Source organism: Triplophysa rosa, unplaced genomic scaffold, assembly GCF_024868665.1.
Source record: "Triplophysa rosa unplaced genomic scaffold, Trosa_1v2 scaffold129_ERROPOS575971, whole genome shotgun sequence".
NCBI lineage: Eukaryota > Metazoa > Chordata > Actinopteri > Cypriniformes > Nemacheilidae > Triplophysa > Triplophysa rosa.
This window is the reverse complement of record NW_026634130.1, coordinates 61,572-85,147: the sequence shown is the minus strand read 5'-3', so window position 1 is coordinate 85,147 and position 23,576 is coordinate 61,572.

The following is a 23,576-nucleotide window of genomic DNA, read 5'->3' as shown; positions in this document are numbered from 1 at the left end:
CCCAACATCAGCTAGGTCCCTTCGGGGGCCTTGCGCCCACTTTCTCACAAAAAGAGCTTCCAATCTCACTGGGTGTTTCTCACAGCCACTCTCACCCTCTGTCAGATGGTGTTCGGCAACTCGACGTTGCGTCTTGGCGAGGCGCAACATCGAATGTACATTGCAGCCCTCAGCACTCTCAAATTGACGGTGCGTGGAGCTGCATCGCCAGGCAGGCAAACCAGCAGAGCCAGTCTCCTCCCCGGGGGTCCGCCCCCGGCGAGAGACCCGCACTGCCAGCCATCTAACCACCCCCCGGGGGGTCGATGAAGCAGATTGTACCCTTAGTCCCCCTGTTGCAGTCCCTGGGAGCTTAGCTCGAGCTCCCCATACCGTCACCGTGGTTGAGGGAAACGATCCGTCTCGGCTATGCGATCCAATTCGCCAGAAACCCGCCCAAGTTTCGGGGCATTCTCTCAACCTCAGTCAGAGGTCAGGATGCTCCCGTACTACGGGCCGAGGTCGCCACCCTTCTGGCGAAGGGAGCGATCGAGCCCGTCCCTCTAGCCAAGATGTCCAACGGGTTTTACAGCCGTACTTCATCGTCCCAAAGAAAGGCGGGGGGCTGCGGCCCATCCTAGATCTGCATGTCCTGAACAAGCACCTACACAAGCTGCCATTCAGGATGCTCACGCAGAGGCGCATCCTGGCGTCGGTCAGCTGTCAGGATTGATTCATGGCAATCGACCTGAAGGACGCATACTTTCATGTCTCAATTCTCCCTCGTCATCGGCCGTTCCTACGATTCGCTTTCGAAGGGCGGGCATATCAGTACAGGGTCCTCCCCTTCGGTCTGTCCCTGTCCCCACGAGTCTTCACGAAGGTCTTCAGGGAGAGAGGTGTGGGTACTGAACTATCTCGATGACTGGCTCATCTTGGCACACTCACGAGATCTGTTATGTACACACAGGGACCTGGTGCTCCGGCATTTAGACTGTTTGGGGCTACAGGTCAACTGGGAAAAGAGCAAGCTCTCCCCCATGCAGAGCATTTCAGGCAGTCAGAACCCTGAAACAATTTCAGAGGTTCCTGGGACACATGGCATCCTCGGGTTGATGCACATGCGACCGCTCCAACACTGGCTACAGAGTCGGGTTCCCTGGAGAGCGTGGCACACCAGCAGCAGGCATATGGTCATCACGCCTTTCTGCCGACGCACCCTAACCCCTTGGTCTTCAATGACCTATATGCAGACAGGAGTCCCCTATGGCAGGTCTCGAGGCACGTCGTGGTGATGACGGATGCCTCCCTGCAGGGTTGGGGTGCCGTGTGCTACGGGCACACAGTGTCGGGGCGATGGACGGGCCCCCACCTGCGCTGGCATATCAACTGCCTAGGGTTGTTGGCGGTGCTTCTTGCACTGAGGAGGCTGCAGCCTCCCGTGCAGGGCAAGCACGTGCTGGCCCGGTCGGACAGCACAACTGCCGTAGCGTACATCAATCGCCACAGTGGCATACGCTCACGGCAGCTAACACAACTCGCCCGGCGCCTCCTCCACCGGTGGCGACTCCCTCCCCGCGCAGCCGGCTCATTTGGGGGCAGTTCGGCCAGGCACAGGTGGTCCTGTTGCCTCCCTGGACTACACCCATTGTCCGCTTTGGTACTCCCTGTCCGAGGACCCACGGCACGGATGCCCTTGCGCACAGCTGGCCGCGGGACAAGCGGAAGTACGCTTCCCCCCAGTGAGCCTCATTGCACAGGTCCTGTGAAAGGCCAGGAAAGAGGAGCATCAAGTGGTACTAGTTACGCCCCTTCAGCCTAACCAGGACTTGGTTCTCAGAGCTGAGGCTCTGACAACAACTCCCCCCTGGCCGCTCCCCCTGGCGGACAGCTTCCCCAGGGGAAGGGGCACGTTACGGCATCCCAGGCAAAACCTGGTCTCCATGTCTGGACGGGACGAGGAGATCCTGAGTGACCCACCCCCGGTCCGGACGTCACTCAGGCTAGGGCTTCGGGCTCACTGGCGGGCTATACGCCCATAGGTGGTGCCTCTTCTCGTCCTGGTGCTCTTCTCGGAGAAGACCCGCGGAGTTGCTCGGTCGGGTACGAGCTGTCCCGTCCTCAAGAGAGACGGGGGAGTAACCTCTCCCCCTCCACACTGGGAATGTATGTAGCCGCTACGGCCGCTCATCATGACCCAAGTGCTGGGTTGCCTCTGGGACAGCACGACCTGGTCATTAGGTTCCTAAGGGGCGCGAGAGGGTGACCACCTTACCCGCGCTCCGTACCCTCTTGCGACCTAGGTGGCGGGCCTCAAGAGGCCCCGCCCCCTTCGAGCCTCTCGGGTTGCCGCCCTTTCTCAGTCTTGATAAAGACTGCTTTCCGCAGGGAGCTCACCTCCAAGAGGGTAGGGGATCTACAAGCACCCTCCGTGTCCACAAATTGCCTAGAACTCGGGGCCGGGATTCTCACGCTATCTTGAGACCCCGCCCCGGCTACGTGCCTAAGGTTCCCACCACTCTCCCGAGAGACCAGGTGGTGAACCTGCAGGCGCTCCCCACCGGGGAGGAAGTCCCAACCTATCCGTGCTGTGCCCCTCGTTAGGGCATACCGATCTCTTTTCGCCCCTGCCCGTTGGGGGTGAGGCACACCCCTCGTGGGCACTGGCTCAGGGCGCCTCTCTGGCAGACATCTGCGGAGCTGCGGGTTGGGCTATGCCTAACAATACCTCCGTAATACCTACGCGCGGAACCAGTGTCAGCCCGCATCCTGGCAAGGTGTGGGACCGGCAGTTGGTAGGGCGTACGACTGCGGAAGCCCTTCCCCCTCCGGGGGGAGCAGTGGCGATCCCGCCTCACTTCTTTCCCCTCGGGTAAAGAACAGGCATTCCATCCATCACTAAGCACCCTTCCAGGGGACAGGCTGGGTAGAGCAGCCCTGCCCCCTTAGGCCGGGGTACAGTTGAGTTATCTCCCACATAGCTCTAACCGGACCTAGTGCTCCAGATGTGGTAACACCCCCTCCGTGGGCTGTTCCGTCTGATGTATCCTCATGAATGGTTCCCACCTTGGCAACCCATGACCTCCCCAGGTGGACTCCCACCTTGCGGTTAACTCCTGTCCACACTTTCTGGGTGAGACCATGTGGTGTCTCCACTAATTCCTCCCTACGGTAGGTAGTGGCCTCTGCAGCGTTTTTCCCCCAGGGGGAATAATGCTTACCCAGTGGCCCGTACGGTGCCGGGCGGCTTCTCGCCATTTAGAGAATCAGGCCTCCGCCCGTGACGGCCGGCGTTAGGGGGCTTCCCAACTTTTTGTGGAAAGCTCTGGGTCCCCCTTCCTCTCCACTGGAAGGTCATAATTTCGCGCTAGCGTGTTCGTCTGACTCGCCCAGGCCAGTCAACGTCGCTCCGCAGAGATTGTGACGCGGCTCAGTGCTGTGGCGTTTTCCATAGGAACCCCATTCTGTCGGTTCGACACAAGACGTTCCCAGAAAGGGAACGTCTTGGTTACGGATGTAACCTCGGTTCCCTGATGGAGGGAACGAGACGTTGTGTCCCTCATGCCACAACACTGGCCGCCCACCCCAGCGGTCGGGGGAGGATGCTTTAGGCTCCTCAGACCAAAGGTGAATGAATGAGCACGTTGGCTTCCCTCTTATACCCGGACATCCGGGGAGGAGCCCGGCATGCAAATATCATTCGCCAATTTTCATTGGCCTTTTCTAAATACTCAGAAGATGATAGGTTCTCAAGACAAACCCCATTCTGTCGGTTCGATACAACGTCTCGTTCCCTCCATCAGGGAACCGAGGTTACATCCGTAACCAAGACGTTGTTGTGCATGTAATGTAGTAGTTACTAGGGGTGTATGGTTCAAATTACTCACGGTTCGGTTTATGTCACGGTTTTAGGGTAACGATTTCAGTTAGGTTTGGTTTGTGCTATGTTCAGGGAAAAGGGACTACTGACAAATAAAAATAAGAACAAATAATCAAGCTACAAGTAACAGCACCAATAAAACAACAGAGCAAAGCAGAAAATAAAATAAGATACTGTATATATACCTTTCAAGGTAGAAATGGATTAAAGTAATCAAATAAAACATAGCATTGCCTATGTACAAATGAAATAAAGATGAATCATAATTGAAGTTACAGAAGCTATTGAGTCACAAGCAGTGAGTGATTTCCTTGACTTTTAACAGACAGCAGGAATATGCAGCTGTCGCTTTAAGAGGAATGAAACGGATCCAGTACACTGATACTGTACACATGCGTTGTTTTTCATCCGTTCACTTAAGACATAACCTACTATGTTTGTTAAGATACTCGACAAGAGGGGCATGTTGACCTACTTCGTGTGTGAATCTGTTTAAGCGCTTCAAAGACAACTCAATATGTGCGCCATGTCTGAGACATTCCGTATGCGTGCTTCGGATCTTCTCACAGCGCGCAAGCGAGTTTTCATCTGCATCATCTTGCACTTAAATGTTTAAATTGGCAAGGCTTGAATGAGTGTAGTTTAAACAGCAACATGTGCTGTTCAGGTCTCACCTGCACTCGCGCGCTCACAACACCCGGGTGATGAAAGCAGAAATGACTGGTCATATTAAACATACGTCAATCCTATTGAAATTTGTCTACGTTATTTGATTTGTTGTAGGTATTAAATGTGTATCCATCGACAAACATACATTAGCTGAACTTTGTCAGTCTGTCTTACGCATTATAATTTTTAACAAACCATATTCTAAATGTGTCGTCAGATTTAACATGAGCCGCGTGCCGAACCGTTGGTGGAGAACCGCGCGGTTAAATTTTTAACAGAGAACCGTTACAACCCTAGTAGTTACCCAGTTGATAAATCATGTATCGTCCGATAAGCCCAGGAAATGTGTCCGGAAAAGTGTAGTTTAAAGGGAACATGATATACTGTATGTGTTTTTCATTTTAAAATTCTGAGAGGCGCTCGCCACGATTAAATACTAATAGAGTAGGCCGGAAACATAACTGTGGCGACCGCAAGAAGATTGAGCCTGATTGAAATATAATTGTGGCAAATAAGAAGGGTACAGGCTAATAAAAATATGATATCATGTGAAACCTGATTGGCGGAAACTGTGAAAAACAACATGAGATTTCTGTAAAAAATGTGGAGTCAGATGTTTATTTGTTAGATCACTTCAGATGAACTCTGAATATCTCACTTTGTTGGCTCGAGCAAATAAAGTTTGAACTCTTGGCATCTGGAACCGTTGTCTGCGAGATTTCTTTCTGCATTGGAAGGCCGATTCGCCTTATCAATCCATTACTGATGAAAGTAGTGTTGTCACAAAACCAAACTTCGGTACCAGTCGGAAGCGCGTGAAATGATCATTGCATCGCACTCTCTACCGAGCGCTTACACAGATCCACACAAAAGCGTTTGATTTGGACTTTGATGGACTTTCAAACGCTTCTCCGTGTATCTGTGTAAGCGCTCACTAGAGAGTGCGATGCAATGATCATTCCATGTACCTCCGGGTTTGGTTGCGCAAGCGCTGGGTAAGGAGCCATTCAAAGACATATCCGATGACCTTGGAAACACAATAGCCAATCAGAGGTCTTTCATAATCTGTTCAACACTAGATGAAAGATTGTGTGAAACGTAAAGTCATTAAAAAGTTCCAAAGAAGATAACAATCATAAGATTACGAAATATCTTCATTTCCTAAGAAAATCCTGCCCACATGTCACTCAAACTGAATGCTCACACATGTGTTGCTGTCATTAGATGCATGCCTTACAGATGAAAGATCGTGTGAAACGTAAATTCGTTAAAAAGTTCCAAAGAAGATAACAATCATATAAGATTACGAAATATCTTCATTTCCTAAGAAAATCCTGCCCACATGTCACTCAAACTGAATGCTCACACATGTGTTGCTGTCATTAGATGCATGCCTTACAGATGAAAGATCGTGTGAAACGTAAATTCGTTAAAAAGTTCCAAAGAAGATAACAATCATATAAGATTACGAAATATCTTCATTTTCTGTGAAAATATCTAAAAACAAAACTTGTCAGACCCTTCAGCTAAACACATTAATTGATTTAGCTCAAGGCCAGCCAGAATAAACGTGCCATGTAAATATTGAAGTGTAGGAGATAGCACAGGTACATCTGTAAGATGTCTGTAAAAATCTGGAGATCTGAAAAACATCTGCTGTGTAAAAACATAAAAACATATACTAAACATCTTGTATGACATTTGACAGCATATGTATCAGAGAGACATATTGCAGATGAGCAAACAATGTCAACTCAAATGGATATCTTTTAGATGTATGTGTGCTATCAGGGATATGTGTAGGTTTTAAAGTACTGTAATAACAGTAGGACATGAAAGAGATACTGTTAGTAAATTGGATTAAAAAACACAACTTTACTCGCATTGTGATTGCATGTATTCTGTATTCTATTCTCACAGTGAGCCGGTTCGCAATTTCTCACAGATATATACTATTGTGTTTCTCACAGATATACCTATTATATTCACTCACAGTTATTGCATACCTAAAAACCTAAAAAATATTGAGAAGTATTCATAGGAACATTAGTTGACGTGGATGTATCAGTAGGATAATACACTGTTAGCCCTTACCAGCCATTTCTACAGTAATATATTGTCAACACTGTTGCCAGCTAGTTACTGTAGGTGTTTTACAGTAAACTACTGCAATGACTGTTTGAAAATACATCATTAAAACACTGAAGTCACACAGTCTTAGATGAACATCAAGTGTAAATAACAGATCAACACAATAAATCTGTCAAGATCTCACCGGAGGAGATTTAAACACAAACATCATTAACATCTTCATTTATTACACACACAACATTCACTTTATTGTCCTCTGTCCAAGGTCTTATTGAGAATGAACAGAGATTTAGGCCTAGTTCTTATTGCTTTCATTATGTTTTTTTCATTATGGTGATCAGTGTTTGCTATACCTGGATTCTTGACTTTCTTTCGTCTTGTTACAATTTCCTCATCATCTTTCACAGACAATTTTTCACGCAATGATACTGAAAGGGACTTTATGGAACTGCAGCTTTATGGTTGTTTGGTGACAGAAGTTACATCAGAAAGAAGTTGATTATTATATGACAATGTAGCATTTATGATATTTTTAAGGTATTTTGGTAAAGTGATTACAGCTGTTATAATGGAAAGATCGACACACTTAGTGTCATGATTCTGTCCTTCTTGTCATGAATTTTCTAGTCTGTGAGTTTTCTAGTTGTGACAGTACCATGTCTTTTGTGCTTGTTATGTTATGTGTGGAAGACACGTGGCCATTGGGGTTACTTTGTGCTGCGTGTTTCTCCTGTCTCGTGCTTTGGCCCCGCCCCCTCATTTCCCCGGTAATTTCCCCATCAGTGTTTCATTCCCGTCACCTGCCCGCCACCTTCCCTTTGTAATTATCCCTCTTTAGTGTTCCCTTTTATAAAGCCCCAGTTCCCGTGCTTGGTCGTTTTGACTTATTCCCTGTTTCATGTCTGCCATGTTCTTGCCTAGATCGTTTTAAGTCTGTTAAGATCCTATTTTGTTATTGTTTGCCCCCTTGCAAGAAGTGTTTGTGTGCCCTTTTTGTATCCACCCTTGGTTCCTGGTTTATTTTCTGTTTGCCCCCTCGTGGGTTTTTGTGTTTTGTTCATTAATTAAAATAATTGTATTTGCCCCTTTAACTGCCTGCGTCTGGGTTCTGCACCACACCCCTGACACTTACATGGTACCCCGGGTTTGAGAGCGGCTCCAAGCCGCACTCGCCCCCAGTGCCGTGTTTTCCCGGAAGTGCATGAGGAACTTAGTACGACCTGGAACGCCCCCTTTCGGCACGTGCACATCAACTAGTTCCATCGCCCTTTCTTCCCTCAATGGTGGGGCAGCTAGAGGATACGTCAATGTCCCCCAGGGGCTCGACCTAGACTCCCATCCAAAGCATGTAGGTTTTTCGGCATCTTAGGTGTCGAGAGCTTACTCTGCTGTGGGCCAAGCTGTCCCCTCTCTCCACGCTATGGCCATCCTGCAGGTCCATCAGGCCAAGGCGTCGAGAGAGCTCCACGAGGGAAAGACCGACCCAGCGCTTATGCAGGAACTCCGCGCCGTCACCGACCTCGCTCTACGGGCGACCAAGGTGACCGCGCGGGCACTGGGTGATGTTTGGTGATACTGTCGAGCCGCAGTTCTCGACAGTAAAGAAGCAGACAGAGGATATCAAGCATATTCTTCGCCGCGATTCGCCCGCCCTCTGGCTGTCGAGATCCCGTGCACAGTCTGCTTCCCAGCCCCCAGGGAGATCGAGAAGACCTTCGGGCCCGACCCCAGCCATTCCATCTCTGGTTGGTTGATCCGGGACGGTTCCTGCCCCGTCCCAACAGCCCACTTCTAAGAGTTTTCTCTCTCTCTGGGTGTTTATCACAGCCGCTCTCACCCTCTACACGACAGTGTTCGGCAACTCACGGCGAGACCCAATGTCGAGGATAATCAGCAGCCTAAGCACTCTCAATCGACAGTGCATTGTGCTACATCATCGTCTAGGTATTATCAGAGCCGCTCTCACCCTCTACACCAGTGGTTTTCAAACCCTGGGTCGCGACCCAAATTAAAAAATGGGTCGCCAGGATGATTTAAGAAAAATGTTAGTAAAATAATTAATTCAATTTTATTATACAATAATAACAATAACAAGAATTTTTAAATTGTATGCAGTGTCGTTGACGCAGCCATTTTTCTTTCTCCCTGTGAGATGATGCAAAGGCTTCAGTACCGTGACACCCGTCTTTATGGTGAACATGAGCAAGCCAAAGCCAAAAAATACCATTTACGATTTTTTCACAAGTAAAAGAGGGCCTGGGAGCGAGACCTCTTCAAATGAAGGAGCTGAAAATGCCGTCAGCCGTCCATCCTTGCCTCCAGAAGTGGAGGTCAGCACGAAAGACCGCGAAGGCGATGCACAGGAACAACATGGCAGTTATGTCCCAGCAAAGAAAAAGCAGAAATCCACTCACTTGCCCAATTGCCCATATGGTTAATCCGCCTCTGATTAAATACATAACAAAATCAGCCTAAATATCTGATATATTTGTATGTTAAAAGGATTATCAACCAAATATAATATCTTTAAAAAGTTCAAATGCATAATGTATTTTAAGCATGAAATCATATGCCCACTTGGAGCCCATGAAGGTCTCATATGGGCAAAGCTATGTGGGACCCATATGGCAGTGGTTTTCAAACCCTGGGTCGCGACCCTCAGGTGGGTCGCCAGGATGATTTAAGAAAAATGTTAGTAAAATAATTAATTCAATTTTATTATACAATAATAACAATAACAAGAATTTTGAACAGAAACACACTTCAAAATTATTTGAATACATGCAAAATAAGTCCATAAATCCATCACTGTGTCACCTGACCCACGTAAACTGTACGCAGTGTCGTTGACGCAGCCATTTTTCTTTCTCCCTGTGAGATGATGCAAATTCTTCAGTACCGTGACACCCGTCTTTATGCTGAACATGAGCAAGCCAAAGCCAAAAAATACCATTTACGATTTTTTCACAAGTAAAAGAGGGCCTGGGAGCGAGACCTCTTCAAATGAAGGAGCTGAAAATGCCGTCAGCCGTCCATCCTTGCCTCCAGAAGCGGAGGTCAGCACGAAAGACCGCGAAGGCGATGCACAGGAACAACATGGCAGTTATCTCCCAGGCCCAGCAAAGAAAAAGCAGAAATCCACAGCAAGGCCATTTAAAGATGACTTCTTAAAGTTTGGGTTTGTCAACTGTTCTGACGCATACCATGCTGCCATACCAATGTGTGTAATATGCAGGGAAAAGTTGGCAAATGAAAGTTTGAAGCCAGCGAAGCTGGAAAGACATTTAAATACGTGCCATGCCGACCTGGCGGACAAACCATTGGCTTTTTTCAGAGGAAGGCTCAAGAAATTCACTCATCAGCTCAGGCACTCAGCAGAAGCATAACACACAATCACAAATTGCACCTGGCATTGTATAAAGTTTCATATCGTATTGCCAAAGAAAAAGCGGCACATACAATTGCAGAGAGATTAATACTGCCTGCTGCACTAGACATAGTTAATACAGTTCTGGATGAAAAGGCATCTGAAAAGTTAAAACTAATTCCTCTTAGTGACAATACAGTGTCACGTCGAATTGGGGAAATGGCGCAAAATTTGGAAAACCAGCTTATAGAGAGACTGAAGTCAGCAAAAGATTTTGCTAGTCAGCTGGACGAAAGCACTGATGTTTCATCAAGTGCTACGTTACTGGTTTATGTTCGTTACATTTGGCAAGGAGAATTTGTCGAAGATCTTTTTGTGTTACGTTACCTGTTGTGGATTACCTGTAGTGGATACCCTTGTCTTGTCTTGCATTGCTTTTCATTTAGACGTTGCGTCGTTAGTTTGTTTGGTTATTTTTTGCTCCCCTGTGAGAAGTGTTTTGTTTTAATTTATGTTTTGTATTCGTATACGTTTTTTCCCCATCGTGGGTTTTTGTTTCGTTTTCATGTTTAAATAAATATCCTTTTTGTTAAACCCTTCACTGCCTGCCTGCGCTTGGGTTCTTCCCGCCACATGTTCGTGACAGAATACACGAGCCATCATTGAACCCAGCAGGCAAGATGGAGGCTAGGCGATCCAGGCAGGCCCATCTCCTCTGCAGTCTGCGACAGGGCTACTCCGATGTCCTGGAGTTCGCAGATCGATTCTTCGAGACCGCAGGGGAGATGGTCCATGATGAGACTGAGCAGATGGCCCTGTTCAACGGCGGACTGAATGAGCCGCTGTCTCGGGAGGAGATGAGGATGCTGAGACCGCTGGGCTTCACGGACATGATTCGGTATGCCATGAATTGGCCGGAGCCCAGGGTCTCAGCCCAACCCAATCCATCTCCCCTACCCGTGATCCCGGAGGGTCGCGTCATGGAGATCGGGGTCATCGGCATGGCCGCACCGTCCGCCTCTTCCCCGGCAGCTCTTCCTCCGCCCATCAGCATCCGTGGCCGGCGCAGACGAAGGGAGTCGTGGGACTCCCCGTCTGACTCTTCCGGTGCGCTTGGGTTCTTCCCGCCACACGTTCGTGACACCATGCTGCCATACAATGTGTGTAATATGCAGGGAAAAGTTGGCAAATGAAAGTTTGAAGCCAGCGAAGCTGGAAAGANCATTTAAATACGCGCCATGCCGACCTGGCGGACAAACCATTGGCTTTTTTTCAGAGGAAGGCTCAAGAAATTCAGTCATCAGCTCAGGTACTCAGCAGAAGCATAACACACAATCACAAAATGCACCTGGCATCGTATAAAGTTTCATATCATATTGCCAAAGAAAAAGCGCCACATACAATTGCAGAGAGATTAATACTGCCTGCTGCACATAATACAGTGGATGAAAAGGCATCTGAAAAGCTAAAACTAATTCCTCTTAGTGACAATACAGTGTCACGTCGAATTGGGGATATTGCGCAAAATTTGGAAAACCACCTTATAGAGAGACTGAAGTCAGCAAAAGATTTTGCTATTCAGCTGGACGAAAGCACTGATGTTTCATCAAGTGCTACGTTACTGGTTTATGTTCGTTACATTTGGCAAGGAGAATTTGTCGAAGATCTTTTGTGCTGCCTAACGCTACCTTCTAGCACGTCAGGAGCTCGTATTTTTGAAGAGTTAAATGCTTTCATGACTAAATGCGGTCTGGATTGGGCTAACTGCAAAGGCATCACCAGCGACGGAGCGGCCAACATGACTGGAAAAGGAAAACATAGCGGAGTTGTTGGAAGAATTAAGGATGCAGCAGGACAGAACATTGTTTGGAATCATTGTTTCATTAATCGCGAAGCTTTAGCATCAAAAGGAATACCACCAGAACTTGAAGTAGTGATGAAAGACATTGTCAAAGTTGTGAACTTTATTAAGTGCTCTTAATAGCCGACTTTCCAGGCCTTGTGTACTGAAATGGGAGCCGAGCACAAACATTTACTCTTTCATACAGATGTGAGATGGTTGTCAAAGGGAAGGGTGGTCAGCCGAGTGTACGAGTTGAGGGATGAAATACATGCTTTTCTTACTGAGAAACGGTCACCTCTCGCAAGCTCATTCCGCGATGAGAAATGGCTTTTAACCCTGTCTTATCTTGCCGACATATTTTCTGTTCTAAACGAACTGAATCTAAAACTGCAAGGACGGGAGGACAATATTTTCAGACACTGCGAATAAATTCAGGCTTTCCAGAAATCACTCAAAACCGCAAGCTACTATATGTTTCCGACAATGATGAGACACATTGAAGAAAAGTATGTTTGCAAGAAATCGGTCGCAAGTCTAACACGTCTTATTCAGTCACATCTGGATGCACTGACGGACAGTTTCTGTCGCTACTTTCCCAAGGAGAAGTTTGAACTTTGAAACTCCAGAATCAATTGCTAAACTGAATTTAACCTCTGAAGAAGAATCAGAAATGCTTCAGCTTACTTGTGACAGCCCGTTGAAAACTCGTCACAAAACAGTAAAATTGTCTTCTTTCTATAGGCCTTTCCACGGAGTATCCCATGCTGAGCAAAGCAAGCATTTTATTGCTACTACCCTTCACAACCACCTATGTGTGAAACAGGATTTTCCTTTTTGACCAAAATGAAGACAAGACAGCGAAACAAACTGGAAGCTTCTCCGGACATGCGTGTTGCCCTTTCGTCCTGCGAACCACCTTGGATACAGATTATGCAGAATAAGCAGGCCCACCCTTCTCATTAAGTAAGTTGTATAAACACACAGACACGCGCACAGAGTCGGCGCCACGAGGGGGCACGAGGGGGCATGGCCCGGCCACTTCAGTCACTGTGCCCCCTCACTTTTTAAAATGAAAAAAGGCAATATCATTAAAAAAAACATTTGGAGAATGAATTTGTTTTATATTTATTAAAGAAACAACAAGAGCAGAGGGTTAAAAATAATGTATTAATTCGTTAACAGATTTTAAAGACATTGTCTTGTGCTGTACTTTCATGTGTTGTTAAAAACACAAGCTAAAGGACTGTTGCGTCCAGCGGCAACGTTTCTGTATGCATTGCTTAACAAGAAACGGGCATTATTATGCAGACGGTGACAAATGGAGATGTCTATCAAGAAAGCAAGAGCTCGCTCTTTAGTGTTGTTATATTGATGCGATCGTTTTGTTAGACATAAAGCTACTGGGGAACAGTCCCCTTTATACTTTTTCTGTCACTTTTTCTTTAAAGCCTGCTTTTGACATTTTTCTATATATTTTTTTCTATATATGCGTCTAATTTATTAATCTACATTTATTAACTTTCGCTGAATTTATGTAGGCTATGATCGGTTCCAGTTCTTTTTGTCAAAACGTCATACAACATTTGCTCTCCTCCAAGTTGATATAAAAAAATTAGCCTTTCAGTTTCAGTGTCTTTCATACAGTGTCATCTCTTTTCGTTCAGTTCAATTTATTAGCTTTGAAAAAACTGTGCGAAACATGCAATGCTGTCCTCGAAATGGACATTCAGAATTGTTAAACTTAAAAACGGCAGCGCGCACTGGATGAAAAGCTTTGCATCTACAACTCGCAGGTATTGCGCAACCATAGGCAGGATTTAACTAGATTTTTTATTGTGTTATAGTTAAAAATGTCTGGCTCTCAATGAAAAAGGCAGTGCGCGGCTGACGTGTTCGGACATGGATTTCTTCATGCACTCGTTATGTGCGAATGTGCCGCTTTTACAAATATGATTTGGTTAGCCTACCACGTTGCATATAGATCAGGTTTTCCGCGATTATCTCTGATAAAAAAGTAAATTGTTAAAACTTAAACTTGAGAAGAAAACTGGGGCATGGCGGAGTGCCGCTTCTTAACACCAGAAGACCGCACACTGAAACAGCACAGAGCGAGACCTCAGCCTATGCGCCGTGTCTCAACCTCGAATTGTCCAACCTGGAGACGCATCTAATGGATTACTGTCTCCTCGTTGTATTTCTGTGTCACACCCAGGATTTACCTTCCAACCCTTAGACCCCGCATCTCATCACGGTGAGGCTGTTCGAGAGAGAGAGCCACTTGGACCTTTTGGGTTCGTTCGGCGATATTTCCTCTCTGCCTACCACGTTGCGGCTACTGGCGCTAGCACGACCGGTTTTCTCGGATTACCTTTTTGTTCTACTGTGTGCCTGGAGTTCCCTGGCACTTTTTGTTATTGACTGTTTTTTCTGGCACTGTATGTGATAAACTTTCCTTTACGGATTTCCTCAATTGAGCCCTTTTGTTCCGTGACACACTGGTGTGGGTGTGTTGGAGACAGTATTTTAAGTCAGATGTGTGGAGTGAATTTCTATCACAGTTCCCTAAGTGAGAAAAGTCTATTACTTTATTTCACATCAAATTGAACTTCACTGTAAAAAAACAGTATTGTTACAGAATTTTTCCAGATTTACCACGTAAAATGTAAAAAAATCCCGAATTATATGTTTTTTTCAGATTTTTTTAATGTATTTTTGAAGTATGGTCAAAAAGTTTAAAATGACAGAAAAGAGTGCAAATTTACTAGATAGTTTATCGGCGCCCCAGTAGTGCTCAGCTGCAAGAAAATTTCATTTTTTAACAAGATTTTATTTTTTACAGTTTATTTTTATAAATATGGTCAAAAACTGTAAAATGACAGAAAAAGACAGAAAATTTACAAGAAAAACGGGTTAACAGTTTATTATATATCCTTATATCATGTAATTTTACAGGGGAAACAATATTTTACGGTATATTTCTGTCACTCCAGCTGATGTCCAGCTGTCGCAAAATATTTTTTTTACATTGTAGCTTCTCTGACATAAATTGATATGTAAGGGATCGGTCACCCAAAAACTAAAAATCTGTCATTTACTCACCCTCTTGACAGTTTAAACCTGACTTTCTTTCTTCTGCAGAACAAAAAAAGATGACATTTTGAAGAATGCTGGCAACCAAAAACCATTGGTCCCCATTGACTTCTATTGTATGGGAACAAAACTTTTGCCAATAACATTCTTCAAAATATCTTCTTTTTTGTTCTGCAGAAGAAAGAAAGACATACAAGTTTGAAATAACAAGGGTAAGTAAATTATGACTGAATGTTTGTTTTTTGGGTGAACTATCCATTTCATTTACTTTAGTAATGCATACGTTATCATTTATCTGTTAATTACAATTTGCAGCTTTCTAAAAATGTTAAATGTGTATACAAAAGTGGACACTGCAGCTGGCAGACGCTCTGTGTCAATCAGGCTACGGCGCTCCGCTCAGAAAGCAGCAGAGCCAAACACTCTGATAGTGGGGGGACTCTATTATCAGAAACATTCGTGGCAGGGCTACACTTACATACTCTTTTCCTCAAGCAATGATTGCTGATGTAAACAATTGAACACCTGACACAAGTTTGTAAATCTGATTGTCATGTGGGGCAGTGGTGTGCGGTGCACTTAAAAAATAAAGATGCAGATTCCTACCCATGTAATTATTGTTCATCTCTGCACTTTTAACAAGTGCGTTCGTCAGAAAACCAGTGTCATTTCAGTGTTTATGTGTGAAAAATATATATTTTTTATTATTACAAGTTCATTACTGTAACGCCCAGCCAGCAGAGGGAGCTGTCACCAGATTACTGACCCCGTTCCACCCCTCTTCTGCCTCTGCATTCACTTCCTGTTTGGTGACCATTTAGTCTGAGACCACATGGTAGTATTGCCAGTACTTACCAAGCGTATCCCTGTATTCTCTGCCTGTTTTGTGTATGATTCTGCCTGGATATCTATTCTCTGATTACCTGGATTACCCCTTTGTTTTGGTTGCATGGTTGGACTTATATTTCTGGATTTGACTCACTGCCTGCTTAATCACCTTTGCCTTTGGATTAACTCATGTTTTTTGTACGTCGAACAGTCATCTTGGTATTGACCCTTTGCCTGTCTACTCAACTCGGTTTATGTTACTCATCAAATAAACTACCGCACATGGATTCTAACTCTGCCTCAGCGTCATCGTTACAATTACAGTATGAACCTCTGATTTTTGCAGTTTTTTATTTTCCCTGCTTTGATGACAAAATGTACATCAACACCACCTTCATCTACCTCTGGAACTCTTGCGAATTCCTATAAGCAGCCCACCATCAATTTAATTATTAGCAGGCCTAGAAATACTCAAAGCATTTAGGAGATTAAATCAAATATTATCAAAAAGAGATGTGACTTACTTTAGCGCTGCTGCTATCCTGAGCAAGCCTGATCACAAGCAAAAGTTTTTGAACAAAAATGCAGGCTGGAGGACAAAACAAAACAAAGTGGGAAAATGCAATGGATTTCAATTTGAAACTGTCTTTAAATGTAAAATGATTGACCTTTTCAAATTCACTTACCAATTATTTTACTAATTCTATTAACGCCAGTACAAGAACATTTCCTAATCCTAAAACCCTGAACTCACTTCACTGCCTTTTCTGTCTGCTCTTAGCATACTTCTTCACTTTGTAAGGGAACAGATCAACACAGAGCAAAAGTAAATTATGAGTAATGCAGTTCACCTAACGATCTTAAAATGTCATATTTATTAATATATTACAAATGATAAAAATAATTTACAATTAATGCTTGCATAAATGAACGCTTATAATCTTTTTAGTGGAAACGAATGCAATCATAATCTAATCTATTTTCTGTTATGGGGTAGTAAGGGCAGGAGTCAGATGCAGGGTCAAAAGATTTATTCCGATAATGACAGTGAAAACACACAATGAGAAACACCAGCACTATGCAAGTAAGGGGTCAGGGCTCGAGCACTCGGTCGGGAAATGATCAGGGAGTAGGTTTAGCGGGGCCTGAATAACTCACAATAATAGATGAACAGAGTTTGCATAATCCAGAGGCCGTTGCCAAAAAATCCCCAAGGGGGAGAGCCCTTGAAACGTTCTGTGCAAACAACCCCGAAGGGGGAGTCTGTAATATTGTTTGGACGGAATCCGTGAGATTCCAGACAGATCGCTACAGAGCCCCGAAGGGAGAATCCTTGATACGTTCCGTGCAAACAAACCCAGAAGGGAGAGTCTGTGATATAGCTTGACCGAATCCATTAGATTCTGGAGGGATCACTACAGAGCCCCGAAGGGAGAGTCCTTGATACGTTCCGTGCAAACATCCCCGAAGGGAGAGTCCGTGATATAGCTGGACCGAATCCTTTAGATTCTGGAGGGATCACTACAGAGCCCCGAAGGGAAAGTCCTTGATACGTTCCGTGCAAACAGCCCCGAAGGGAGAGTCCGTGAAAAGGCTGGATCGAACCCGTGAGAATCCGGAGAGAGTGGGAGTGCCTCCAGTAAGGGAATGAACAACGGTCCTTGCAGCGAGGAGTTGGGAAACGGTAATCTCAGGGCGCCTGGGGAAATTCCTCCATACAGCCAGCCAGAAGGAGAACCGGACTCGCCCGATCAACACCGGTCTGGGGAAACAGAGGGACACCAGGCAGGGTGCACAAAGCTCTGGAGCCTGGACAAACAAGAGTAATTAGTAACTGGACTTGACTGGACTGGACTGGACTGGACTTAGTAACACGACCAGAGTTTCACGACTGGAAGGTTAGTAAACTAACGGACTGACAAAGAACAAAAGAATGCAGGGGATTAAATAAGGAGAGAATAGATAGCGGGAGTGGAAACCGGTGTGATGAGATTAGCGTGAGTGAATTCAGGTGCGCCGTGATGAGGTAACGAGGAAGGTGGGGTATACACACAAACTCCAAGCACATGGAGAGCTGTCAAACTATCCTCCATGTGCTCGAGAAACACTAACATGTGAAAGACAAGACAAAACTAACAGGTGATCAGACCCGGGACCTGACAATTTTCTATTCTGCAATTTCTTATGTAACCTATGAGTCACAAACATCTTCATGCAAAACTATGTAGTTTGTGCAACTGAAATATGAAAATGTCTTAATTTAACTAAAAAAACTCATTGTAATATTTGTGAAAAACATTTATAGTATTTCAAACTTCTAACCTTAAAAGTGAAGTCCACTCTTCTTTCCTTCATGGAATTGAACTTCTCTGTCACCTGCATACACCACCATGAGCCTCTTCCTTCCAATTCTTTCACAAGGGAGGCTTCAATAGACAACAGTGCCAGTTCAGATAGACGTTCCTGACCTGTTGCATTGCGCAGGTAGTTCTTGGTCTGTTTTAGGCATGAAAAACTCCTTTCCATTCTTGCAGATGTCGCTCCAATTGTAGCACCAAGACACATTAGTTTATAAAGTTCTGGCATGGCCTTGTCCAAATCGGTGCCTTCATACACAGATTGTGCATCACGTCCACCTGACACATTAAAATATCAAATAAATCTCTCTTGAATTGCTGCATTTCCGTCAACATATCGCACAGAAATTGACAGTTGAGCTTGATTGCTTATATCTGTTGTTTCATCTACTTGCCATGCAAAGAAGGGAGCTGCATTGATTTCATTTTTAAAAGTTGACAGAAATGACAGAAGCGATAAAGTGAATTAGATCATTCTGGATACGATTTGACATTCCAGAAAACACAGTGCTTGTCTACAAATGCGTCGCCAGCAACTCATCATGTTTAGCCTGAGAAATTCTCTGTAGTTACCCTTGTTGTCCGAGCTAGCGTTTTCATGCTAGTTCTTGTCGGGCAAGCAGGGTTGTGGTGTCAATTAAGCACTCGAGCACTTTATGCTTTTCAACTTGAAGTCTAGCTCCCTCATCCAAGACATGTTCTATACAAACTCTTCCCAAAAGATTAAGTTTAACTTGGGCACTTACATGGTCCTATGATTTGCAATGTCGTCGAACTGCCCGTTCTAAGTTTTTAACGTCATCAAATCCATATTTAGTCCATTTGCCATTTCGGGTACTTGAGAAAAGAAGTCAAGGCCAACAGAACAAATGTTTTTTAATTTTACTCCAGGTAAGCCAGTCCACTCCTGAGTACCAATTGACAGAAAATCCCCTCCCTTGTTTATTAATATTGGTGGGCTGCGGTCTTCCATCAGATTTGATTGCTTTTGCAAGGTGTCGAATGAAAAAACTTAATATTCTGTCAACAATCGATATCTCCTCTGCTATCTCCGCCACAAATCCTACAAGTCCTAAAGGTACACGAATAAAACTAATAATCAAAAATTAATAAAAGTTCAATCTATTTTAGCTCCAGCAGTTTAAAATTGATGATGAAGACGAGCAGGAAGGTGGGATGACTTGAGATATGATCTCACTGATGAGTTCATCCAATCATAGCCCCTTGGAGGCATTGCCTCCTCTCATGTGACTTTTCTCCATTCTTTTCAATTACATCCACTCAAACTCACCGCACGCTTAAGGGGTATATTGAAAGTCAATGGGCTAGAGAAACTCTGGCAAGAGAAACTCTGAAATTCTGTCAAGCGGTGTCGTTCTTTCACGTTGTTGTACACGCTTATTGATGTCATATTTAGCTAAGTATGTTTTATTCCGTAGTCTAATTTTATATAAATTCTGTTGATAATTTTCTCATTCAACTTTTTTTGAGGGGGGAGGCACTGCCCTTGATGTGAGGAAAAATTATATTTGAAAAAAGCAGTCAGAGCTCCTTGAAACACTTGGAAAGCTGAAAGTTCAGTCATTCATCAATGGACCTCTACCAGCTCGAGGAACGAATATGTTTTCTCTGCTACTCAGTCTGAATACATGGATGCAAAAAGCCTGCAACATGAGAGGACTGAACTTCAATCTCCTCTGAAGTCAGAGACAACTTTTTACAACAGATGGCCTCCACTCAAACAAACTTGGTGCAAGAGTGCTAAAGGACGATATCCTCTTCTCCCTCCATCACCCATTAGCAGAGTGTGCCAGTCCACTCCTGAATGGCACACATACACCTGGCCTCAGTGACCACAGGAGTTCACATCAGCAGTCGGATGGACACTTGGATAACACCCCTCAGCCACAACAACCACTGCTCACGGTCACCACTCAGGCTGTACCCTGCCCAGCGACATCACATCAATTTCTGTAGATAACAACCGGGACAGGCAAGATAACATACTTCAGCCTTCAGAAACACCAGACTCACATTCCCTCTTTCTTCCTACTCTCTCCCTCTCTCCAACATCACCAATTGTGAGCTTCTCAGAGAAAATGGAGGAACTAATGTTTGCTGGAACAAAGCTCTCCCACTCTATTGTCGCAAGTCCACAAGCTTCAAATAAAAAACGACGGGCCCCACAACCACCAAAGCCCGCTTGCCCAACCCCTCCTTATGAAAGAGCTGTCCGGCCTTTGCTGCAACACCAGGGATCACACCAACCCCCATAAGCTGGAGGTGAACAACACAAGACTGGTAACTGATATGCATTGGGTCCCTGCTTTGAAAGCAGCAACAATCACAAATGTTTACATAACAAGTGGGAACTCAATGTTCCTTTAGCTTTCCCTATATCTGTCTTGATATGTAAGAGAAAAATTAAGGCCCTTTCCAGTCGTATGGCAAACCTATCTAATCTACTGCCTATTTGTATCCTATTTGGACTGCCTATAGGCCCACAGGTCAGACTCGAAACACCAAGGATTTAGTGAGAGCCATATCGTGTACACGAAGTCGGGCACGGTAAGAACCCTAGCTCACGTCACTACACATGGGACACTGTTAACTTATTTTTCTGTGATGTGGCAACTGTTTCTTAACAACAGGCAGAAGCAACAACACTGACTTTAGTTTTTAAATATTGGTTAAAGTACATCATAAAAAACACTTAAATTACTTTGTTACATATCACTGCATAAATTTAATATTAATATTACATTTAAATGTTAAGCAGATTGTGTTCACTGCCATACATAAAATAAGCGTTCTACTGTGATTCATTTAGTTTTTGTTATGGAAAAGTATGTCCTTTTTAGTGCTCAGCAAAACAAGATGCACGCACTGGGACTAACGTGAAACGGAAGTGGCTTCTGTTCCCTATACGACACTGTGATTGTTAACAGTCACAATAATCAAAATACAGCCCTTCTTTGCATTTAAGTATGTATTTATTCATCATTTCATTTGTAATGTTTACTGTATACTTACATTTATTAATTCAGCGAAGCATCACTTATTTAATTTTATGCAGTGTAGCGTCACTAAACTCGCGGTGAGTTGTGGGTAATATCAGCCGTTTGAGAATCTATGGATCTGCACTGCGAATTTTCACCGGAAACAGTAGTTTAATCCATCTAGGTACTTTAATCAGGGGCGGACTTAACCAATAAGCGAGGTAAGCTGTCGCTTAAGGCCCCAGGAAACCAGGGGCCCCCAACAAATACCCAGACGTTTTTATAAAGCATGTATAACATATTCGTTTTGTATCATATTTTGTATGGTTGGGAGGATACAACCATTAAAATGTAACGTTTTTATTACATCCGCGAGAATTTGTTTCCCCGCATCATGGATCAGAGGAACAAGCCATTAGTTATGCACCTAGCCAGAAGAGTAGTGATGGGAAGTTCGAGTCATTTTTGCGATTCGGATGTTTGAATCTCGTTCAGCAAAATGAACGAACCTTTCATTTCGTTCATCTGAGCAGAGTTAAATTAATGTTGCATGTTAATAGCCAAATTACCCCATAACGTTTATTTATGCTAGTTTTGATCAGATATATAATAAGAAATAACTTATATTGTAGTTAGGGACAAGTTATGAGAAACAGTTATTTAATTATTTCCTGACAGCATTTCTGTAAAGTTATGTATTTATAATCCATTAAAAATTTTGGGTCACTCGGGTATGCACTAAGGTTTACAGGTTGTTGTTTTTTACTAAAACGTCTCATGCAGTTTGCAAAGTATATAATAATAGGCTATTGAAATCATTTAAATGTGCAATTATTTAATAAGAGATCACTTGTGTTTTTTACTAAAACGTCTCGTGCAGTTTGCAAAGTATATAATAATAGGCTATTGAAATCATTTAAATGTGCAATTATTTAATAAGAGATCACTTGTGTAATATATGCATTAGACATAAACACTGACTTTACTAGTGTTGCTTATGTTTATATTTTGCCAGCACAGTTCTTATGCAAAATAGTTAGTTATTAAGATAAATTAAAAACACATGCAGAAATCCACAAGAAACATGTATGAATATACTGACAGAAAAAATAACAGAACCTTACGTTTTAGATAAGATGTTTATAGCACATATCTTTTGATCATTTTATAATATTTCTTCCTATAATACAACATATAACACGTACATCATGCATTTGACGGATGATCCGGGAAGTGGTCACGTAACGTTAAAGACTCGGACTCGAAGACTCCGGTACAGGCTGCAGGTTTGCCTGCGGAGCTACCATTTGACAAAAGAACAAAAGGGCTCGGATCCGTTGACTCGAGAGACGAACTAATCATTTCTCTTTCCGGTATAAGGACTCGGACCTGATGACTCGAGAGACGAACTAATCATTTCTCTTTCCGGTATAAAAGAACGAAAGGACTCAGACCCGATGACTCGAGAGACGAACTTCATTACTGTTTCTGGTACAATGTTGCACATGCGCGGTCAACACAAAATGAACGAATCACTCGCTGACACAGGCCCTGTCCCAAATGGTGCACTTGCGGTCTCGTGGACTTAAATTGCGCGTTCTCGCCAAGTCTACGAGTCCGTAGGATGTCCCATTTGTCTTTTTAGCGCTCAGAAGTCTGCTCGCGAGCGCCTCCTTTGTGCCCTCGATGCGGTCTTCGGCGAAGCCCGCATTCAGTGAGACTCCACTGAAGTCCCCTACCCAGGAATCCTTGCGAACGCCCAATCACAGAACGGATGGGAGGAGTGTCGTGGATGTCAGACATTTACGTAAACATGACGGATACATTTTTAAATATATGTTTTGATAAAATTCTAAAATAATTTATTAATTAGTTACTTATTCATATTATTGCTTATTTATTTTCTATTAAGCCAGCTATTCAAGAATAAAAACTTTTAATGCAGTGCATTTTCTTACTTAAGGTAATAAGCCATGTTTTGTTGTAGATTTATATCTTGTCTCTGGGCTCTGTAAAGCTGAACAACACAGCTTCTGTATTATAGAGAAATATTAAATAACAACATATGCATATTAAGAACACATTATGCACATTAAGTATAGTGTAAACAAATTAATATATATACATTCATGACGTCATGACAAATGAATGCATTACAAACATAATTATCTATTGCATAATGCTCGGGTGGCATATCTACATATGAAATACAAACATATGAAATACAGAACAATAAAAACCGGCAGCTCCAGTCCCAAATAACAACAGTGGGACAACAAGTGGTCGACTCACGTGGCGCTGCGCAGACTGATCAGCGAATGACAACAAAGTACCGCGAGAGTGATTAGAAAGCACCACTTGCTTTTTCGGGTGTGATGACCTCAAGTCTGTCCCAAAATGCACTCCCATGTACTCTTATGGACTCGTGCCTAGTGCCCTATAGGTCTGCACTTCCTGACGTCACCAAGTGTGG